Genomic DNA, 7,169 nt, shown 5'->3' with positions numbered 1-7,169 from the left:
TTTGTATTCCCCTTGTGTCTGCCTCGTTCTGGGTCTCATATCATCTGTGTTCCCCGCGCACTCCTAACACAGGGTTTTCAGAGGAGCGACAGAGTTAAGAATGTTGGTCAGGCTGTTATTGTAGAATGTGACAAGGTCATCTGGGTTAAAAGAATTGAAGGTGAAGATGGTATTATTAATATGAGACAAAAGAATGTCATGGTTGATATTCTTAATATTACGTAAGGAAAGAGTGCGTTGAGGTTTCTCTGAAGAAAATTTAAGATTGACACTGAATGAAATCATGAGGTGATTAGTAAATGGAAGTTCATCAGAAGAACAGTTGAGAGGAGAGAGTCCAGAGCAGCATAATAAGTCCAAAGTGTGGCCCTTTATGTGTGTTGGAAAGTTAATGAACTGCTGGAAGCCACAGCTGTCAAGGCAAGATGTGAAGTCTCTGGTGAGGGGGTTGTTGTCTTCATCCATATGAATGTTGAAGTCTCCAAGCAGAATAATGTTGGGTGAAAGAGCTGAGAGATGGGCGATTAGAGCAGCAAAGTCATTTATAAAAGAGTTGTTGATTTTGGACAGACGGTAGAAAGTGGCAACAATAGTGGGGGTAGGGCCGGAGATTAGACACACAGTGTGCTCAAAGGAGGGAGAGGGAGGTGTGTGAACCGGCGTGACCTTCCAGTTCTCGCGGTGAATTATCGCGAGACCTCCTCCGTGGCCGGACTCGCGGGATTTGGTGATGTAAACAAACCCCGGTGGGGTAGATTCATTCAGGTGGAAAAAGTCATTTTGTTGTTGCCACGTTTCTGTTAGACAAATAAAATCCAGCTTACGGTCGGATATTAGGTCTTGAATAAGCTGACCTTTGCCAGTGAGTGAGCGAATGTTCCGAAGGCCAAACTTTACGGAGGAGGAGTTGGTAGCGACCAGAGCATTAGCCGACCAAGCTAGGCTAGCTAACATGCTACTACTGTTAGCGGCCAGTGTATTGCGGCGTGTGGAATGGTGAGAGTCAGACCAGATGAAGTTTATGGGGTAAGACTTGTCAGCGTGGAGTCTACGGCGGGAGCCACGGTGAATGTATCTCCGGCGAGGATGGAAGGCAATGTCCTGAATAGGGAGCACAGGTGGCACGGCTGGTAGGAAACGAAGGCGAAGGAGCTCGACCGCTGAGTAATGGAGAAGACCAGACGCCGGGTGGTGGTGGATGAGCAGCAGGAGAGTCCAAAGCAGAGCAGGCAGCAGGTAAATCCTAATGAACCGCATGGCTGATATTGAGACGGATCAGAGACTTGCTGTAGTGGAAAAGGCAGGAAGGACTGAATAAAACAGAAAAAAGCAAAAAAGCACGACAAGCAGCGGCAGCCAGGATGCGGCAGCCAGGATGCGGCAGCCAGGATGCGGCAGCCAGGATGCGGCAGCCAGGATGCGCCAGCGTTCGCTCACTGGAAGGAAGGAAGAAGTGTTGGTTGTTTAACATCTAGTTTTACCTACACAAGTAAACACTTGGAACACCTTGGGATTCCCCTGGAGGAGCTGGTCCAAGTGGCTGGGGAGAGGGAAGTCTGGGCCTCCATACTTAGGCTGCTACCCCCGCAGATGGATGGAAGTAAACACTTGATTCAGTAGCTATTTTAGAGCTAATGGCACAACAAGAAGTAGCCTGACCAACAGCTGATTCAATTAATTAAAAATATTATATATTCAAAGGTGACGATTTGATGTCCACGTTAAAACTAAATGCCTGTAACTTAGTTGACTTCAAATGCAACAAGATTATCAATGAATGTTTGTGACAAAGGATTTACTGATTATAACAAAGATTCCTTCAAGAAACCTCCCAGTATAAATCATAAAACCATAATGACTTCTGCTCATTCTAAATTTGTCAAATGGCCTAAATCTCCTAAAAGTGAAGGAGAATCATTTTAAAATAATAAATAAGATATATCCTGTAGCCATATTTCTTGAAAGAATATTTAAATTTGAGGTTGATTTGTGTGCCTTGTAAATCAGAAGATGAATCCCTCGAGCAATTTTTTTAATGTCAGTACAAAGTGTTTGGTCAGACATCAGAAACTGGATTAATCTCAAACTTAACATTCCTTCTTTTGATGCTGATCCATTTTACTTTATGTGGATAACTGAAGCTCAGCTTTCTCTGATGCCATAAATATAGTCGTGATTATAGCAAAGTACAACATTCACTGTAGTAAGAGGAGGGATAACAAGTCCTCCTTCCTGTTTGATGAACAATTTTAAGTCATACTATTCTTCATTAAGTAGATTAAAAAACTGCCATACTGCGAAAATCATTTCACAACAGATACAAACTTATTGTTTTAATTAAAACAATGTTTCTCAAGAAAAAAACCTGATGAGCTTGTCAGCATGTAAGGGCCATTTACCTTCGGGACAAATTGAGGTCGTCGATTGGTCAGTTACTGACATGCCGTCTGAGTTGATTGACAGGTCGCGCCGTCGAGGATCCGATTGAAAAAAGAAAAAAACTCGAGAGCTGCAGCAGCCGTGCTGGAAGGAGGCGGGGCTGCACAAATGCAGCAGTCTCTCTCTGCAGTGCAGGGCTCCAAGTAAAGCAGGAGATGACCAGATATTTTGCTTGTGCCCTCACTGCCCTGGGCCCCTTAGAGATCATGGGCCACTGGGCAGTTGCCCATATGGTTAATCCGGCCTTGTTCACAGGGAGCTCATACCATACCATACCAATTTATTTATAAAGCACTTTAAACAGTGACAAAGCACACCAAAGTGCTGTACAGGGACAAACAGAACAAGCACATAGCAACAGATTACATAACAGGACACCAAAATGTAGAAACCGACAAAAACAATAATGGATAACAACAACAACCGCAACATGACTAACACAGTGTGATGCACACAGACTCAGCACAGATCACACAGTGCAGAAAGCCAGGGAATAGAAGTGTGTTTTTAAGCGAGATTTAAAAACTGTGAGGGAGGGGGCCTGTCTAACGAGCAGAGGTAACTCATTCCAAAGTCTTGGGCCTGCTACAGAGAAGGCCCTGTCACCTCTGCGCTTGAGACGGGTTCCTGGGACTGTTAGGAGCAACTGGTCTGCTGATCTGAGAGAACGTGGTGGAACATACGGCTGGAGCAGATCAGTAAGATAGGAGGGGGCAGAGCTGTGTAGTGATTTATAGACATACAAGAGTATTTTGAATTTGATTCGAAGGTGAACCGGAAGCCAGTGTAGGGAGGCCAAAACAGGTGTAATGTGCTCTCTTTTGCTTGTGCTGGTCAAAAACCAGGCTGCTGCAATTTGGACCAGTTGGAGTCTAGCTATGGAGGTCTGACTGATACCAAAAAGGAGTGAGTTGCAATAGTCGAGCCTGGATGTAATGAATGCATGAATTACTGTCTCCAGGTTATTTTTGGACAATATGGGCTTCAGCTTAGACAGTCGCCTCAGCTGGAAAAAGCAGGATTTAACAATCATATTTACATGATTGTTGAGTTTCAGAGAAGGGTCAAGTATCACTCCTAGATTAGTGACTCTTTGTTTCACTAACGGTGACAGAACGGATAGGTCGATGCAGTGGTTGGTGATTGTGTCATTGGGAGGAAACAGCATAACTTCAGATTTCTTCTCGTTGAAACTCAAGAAATTTAAAGCCATCCAATATCTGATGTCAGCCAGGCAGTCCAGTAACGGTTGAATAGAGCGAGTACCGTTGAGTCTGAGGGGGAAGTAGATTTGGCAGTCGTCGACGTAGAAATGAAAAGGTATGTTATGTTTCCTGAAAATAGCACCTAGTGGAAGCAGGTATAAAGAAAATAAAAGAGGACCAAGGATGGACCCTTGCGGTACCCCCCATTTAAGCGCTGCCGAGGCTGAACTAAAATCTTTGATGGAGACACAAAAGGACCTGTCAGCGAGGTAAGATCTAAACCATTCGAGGGCTGACCCAGTGATGCCCACCCACTGCTCTAACCTCGCAATGAGGATCTCGTGGTCGATTGTATCAAAGGCAGATGTGAGGCCCAGTAAGAGAAGGAGCACAGAATCACCAGCGTCTGTGAATAGGAGAATGTCGTTAAAAACCTTGAGTAGAGCAGTTTCAGTGCTGTGGAGAGGTTTAAAGCCAGACTGGAATAGTTCTAAGATGGCATTATCCTCTAGAAAGCATTTCAGCTGGGACTCCACAATTTTTTCCAGCAGCTCAAGGCAGGTTAGGTGAGCAGCAATGTCCAAACTCTGAGAAGGCGCAGAAAACATACAAGATTAATTTCTGTTGATATCAGAAACAAACTGGCTAGAACAAAACTACCGTTGGTAGGCAATGTCCCAGCACCTGCAGAATGGCTCCTGAAGCTTCTTATACTCCTCATGCTGGCTGTGATAATTATCTGCAGCTGCTGTCAATTAAAATTGCAGAATAGAGAGAGAGGCAAGGTGCAGGGCAGAACTCCTACAAATTCTGAGAATTCGGACAAAAATTGAGAGTAAGCGCATGGTGGACGATTTATAACAACTAGTAAAAGTGGCTTTTCTGATTTCCATTTTGGATGAGAAAGACTGAGGGACAGTGATTCAAAAGAATCATAACTAATAACTGGTTTGGCATTAATCAATAATCCTGACTGAAAAATAGAAGCTACTCCTCCACCTCGGCAAGTTGTTCTAGGAACATGAACATTTAAATAATTAACAGGAGTGGATTCATTTATACCAACAAAATCCTCCTGTTGTAGCCAAGTTTCTGTCAGACAGAATAAATCAATATGATGGACAAAAAAGTTAAATCTGGTCCTCTGGACATTCAAAAAAACCTAAACAAAGCAAAACAACAAAAAAATGTAGAAACATTTCGTCTCTCTTCCGAGAGACTTCCTCAGTCTGAGGTGCTGTATTCAGCTCAGTCTCTTAAATAGCACCTTCTCAGAGTGGATCAACCAGTTTTGCTGCTGACACTCAAAACCAGCCGACCACATGCTCAAGAAGGACCATCAGCCTAACAATGGATCAATAGCACCTGATGGCTGTTTACTATTCACAGAGGGCTGAGTAATACTAGCAATCACAGCATTGTAAGAGGGGGACAGTTGAACCCGGAGGCTCCACCCCTGTTTAACGATGGAAGATTTCTTTTCACAAAGATGGCCTCCTTTACTCCTCTCTCAAACAATCGTTCCTCTCTGTCCAGGATGTGAACATCTTCATTCCTGAAAGAGTGACCGCTGGCCTGGAGATGAGTGTAGACCGCAGAGTCCTGGCCTGATGATGTTGATCTTCTGTGCTGGGCCATCCTTTTGGCCAGTGGCTGTTTTTGTTCCCCGATGTAAGACTGATCACAGCCCTCCTGACACTGAACAGCATACACAACATTACTCTGTTTGTGCCGGGGGACTGGATCTTTGGGATGAACCAGTCTTTGCCGTAATGTATTTTGGGGTTTAAAAGCCACTGGGACGTTATGTTTAGAAAATAAACGTCTCAGATTCTCTGATACTCCCTCAACATATGGAATGATCACTGGTCTGGGTCTGGGTTCCTCCTTTTCACCTGTTGGCTGACTGGAGTCCTGTTTGGGTTTCTTCTCTGCTTTTAGGAAGGCCCAGTTAGGATATCCACATTGCTCTAGAACCTGTCTTGTGTGGGATTTCTCCTTCTGCCTGGCTCCTGAGCTAGTGGGAGGACGCTGTCTGCTCTGTGATACAGAGTCCTGATGACTCCTAACTTGTGCTCCAAAGGGTGATGGGAGTCAAACTGCAAATACTGGTCTGTGTGGGTGGGTTTGCGGTACACCTCAGTTTGCAAATGTCCTCTATCAGAGACTGAGACCTCACAGTCCAAGAAAGCCAACTTGCCATTTTTTTCATCTTCTCGTGTGAACTTGATGTATTTATCCACAGAGTTGATGTGGTCAGTAAAATGTTGGACTTCCTGAGCGCTCACTCTTTCAGGGATGAAGATGTTCACATCCTGGATAGAGAAGAACGATGGTTTGAGAGAGGAGTAAAGGAGACCATCTTTGTGAAAAGAAACCTTCCTTCGTTAAACAGGGGTGGAGGCCTCCGGGTTCAACTGTCCCCCTCTTACAATGCTGTGATTGCTAGTATCACTCAGCCCTCTGTGAATAGTAAACAGCCATCAGGTGCTAATGATCCATTGTTAGGCTGATGGTCCTTCTTGAGCATTTGATCAGCTGGTTTTGGTTGTCAGCAGCAAAACTGGTTGATCCACTCTGAGAAGGTGCTATTTAAGAGACTGAGCTGAATACAGCACCTCAGACTGAGGAAGTTCTCAGGATGAGAGACGAAACATTTCTACATTTTTTGTTGTTTTGCTTTGTTTTGGTTTTTTTGAATGTCCAGAGGACCAGATTTAACTTTTTTAGATTTTTCTATCTGGATTATTGAGCATGCATCAGGATAATATGATGATCAGTTATCAGTTCATTAACTAACAGGGATTTAGAGGAAAGAGATCTGATGTTCACTTATCCACATTTAATGATTTTATGATTTTGCTCTGGTAAAGTATCTGTGTTTATTTAAATAAGATTTTCATGGTTTATATTTTCAGAGCTAATTTTTGGTTTATTTCATTTGAGCCATGGGCTCAAATGAAATAAACAGAAGTCCCCATTTGGTGCACCTTCCAGCACCCCTGCCAAGGACTCCAAGAAGGCCGGATACTCTGAACTGCCGTTTGGCGCATAGGCACAAACAACAGCCTTCCTCCCACTGAAGGCACAGGGAAACTACCTTCTCATCTACCGGGGAAAACGCCAACACAGAGAAAGAGTTATAGTCAATTTTGAGCTTTCCGAGGAAGCTGTGACAGCCATATTGAACCAAAATGGCTCCAAAGTTAATCAGTGTTTTTTTTTTCAGAGACATTTTCACTTTACGTTGTGTGACTTCACTGTGTCAGTTACGGGCTGTGAAGTGTTCTGTCGGTGTTTTCAATGAGAAAAATGGCATCTTTATAATTAGTAAAGTTCTCTTCCTTAGATAGAAAGCTTTACTAATTGGCTTTTTTATGTATGTGAATGTTTCTGTAAAGTGCCCTGAAACAACTTTGTTGTGATTTAGTGCTATATAAGTAAACTGAATTGAATTGAATCTTTGTTAATTATGTTGCCATGATAAATGAAAACACCAATAACAGTAATAGCACACATCACGGT

This window comes from Nematolebias whitei, chromosome 10, assembly GCF_014905685.2.
Source record: "Nematolebias whitei isolate Nwh7 chromosome 10, NemWhi1, whole genome shotgun sequence".
NCBI classification, from domain to species: Eukaryota; Metazoa; Chordata; class Actinopteri; order Cyprinodontiformes; family Rivulidae; genus Nematolebias; species Nematolebias whitei.
Note: the sequence above shows the minus strand (reverse complement) of the source record.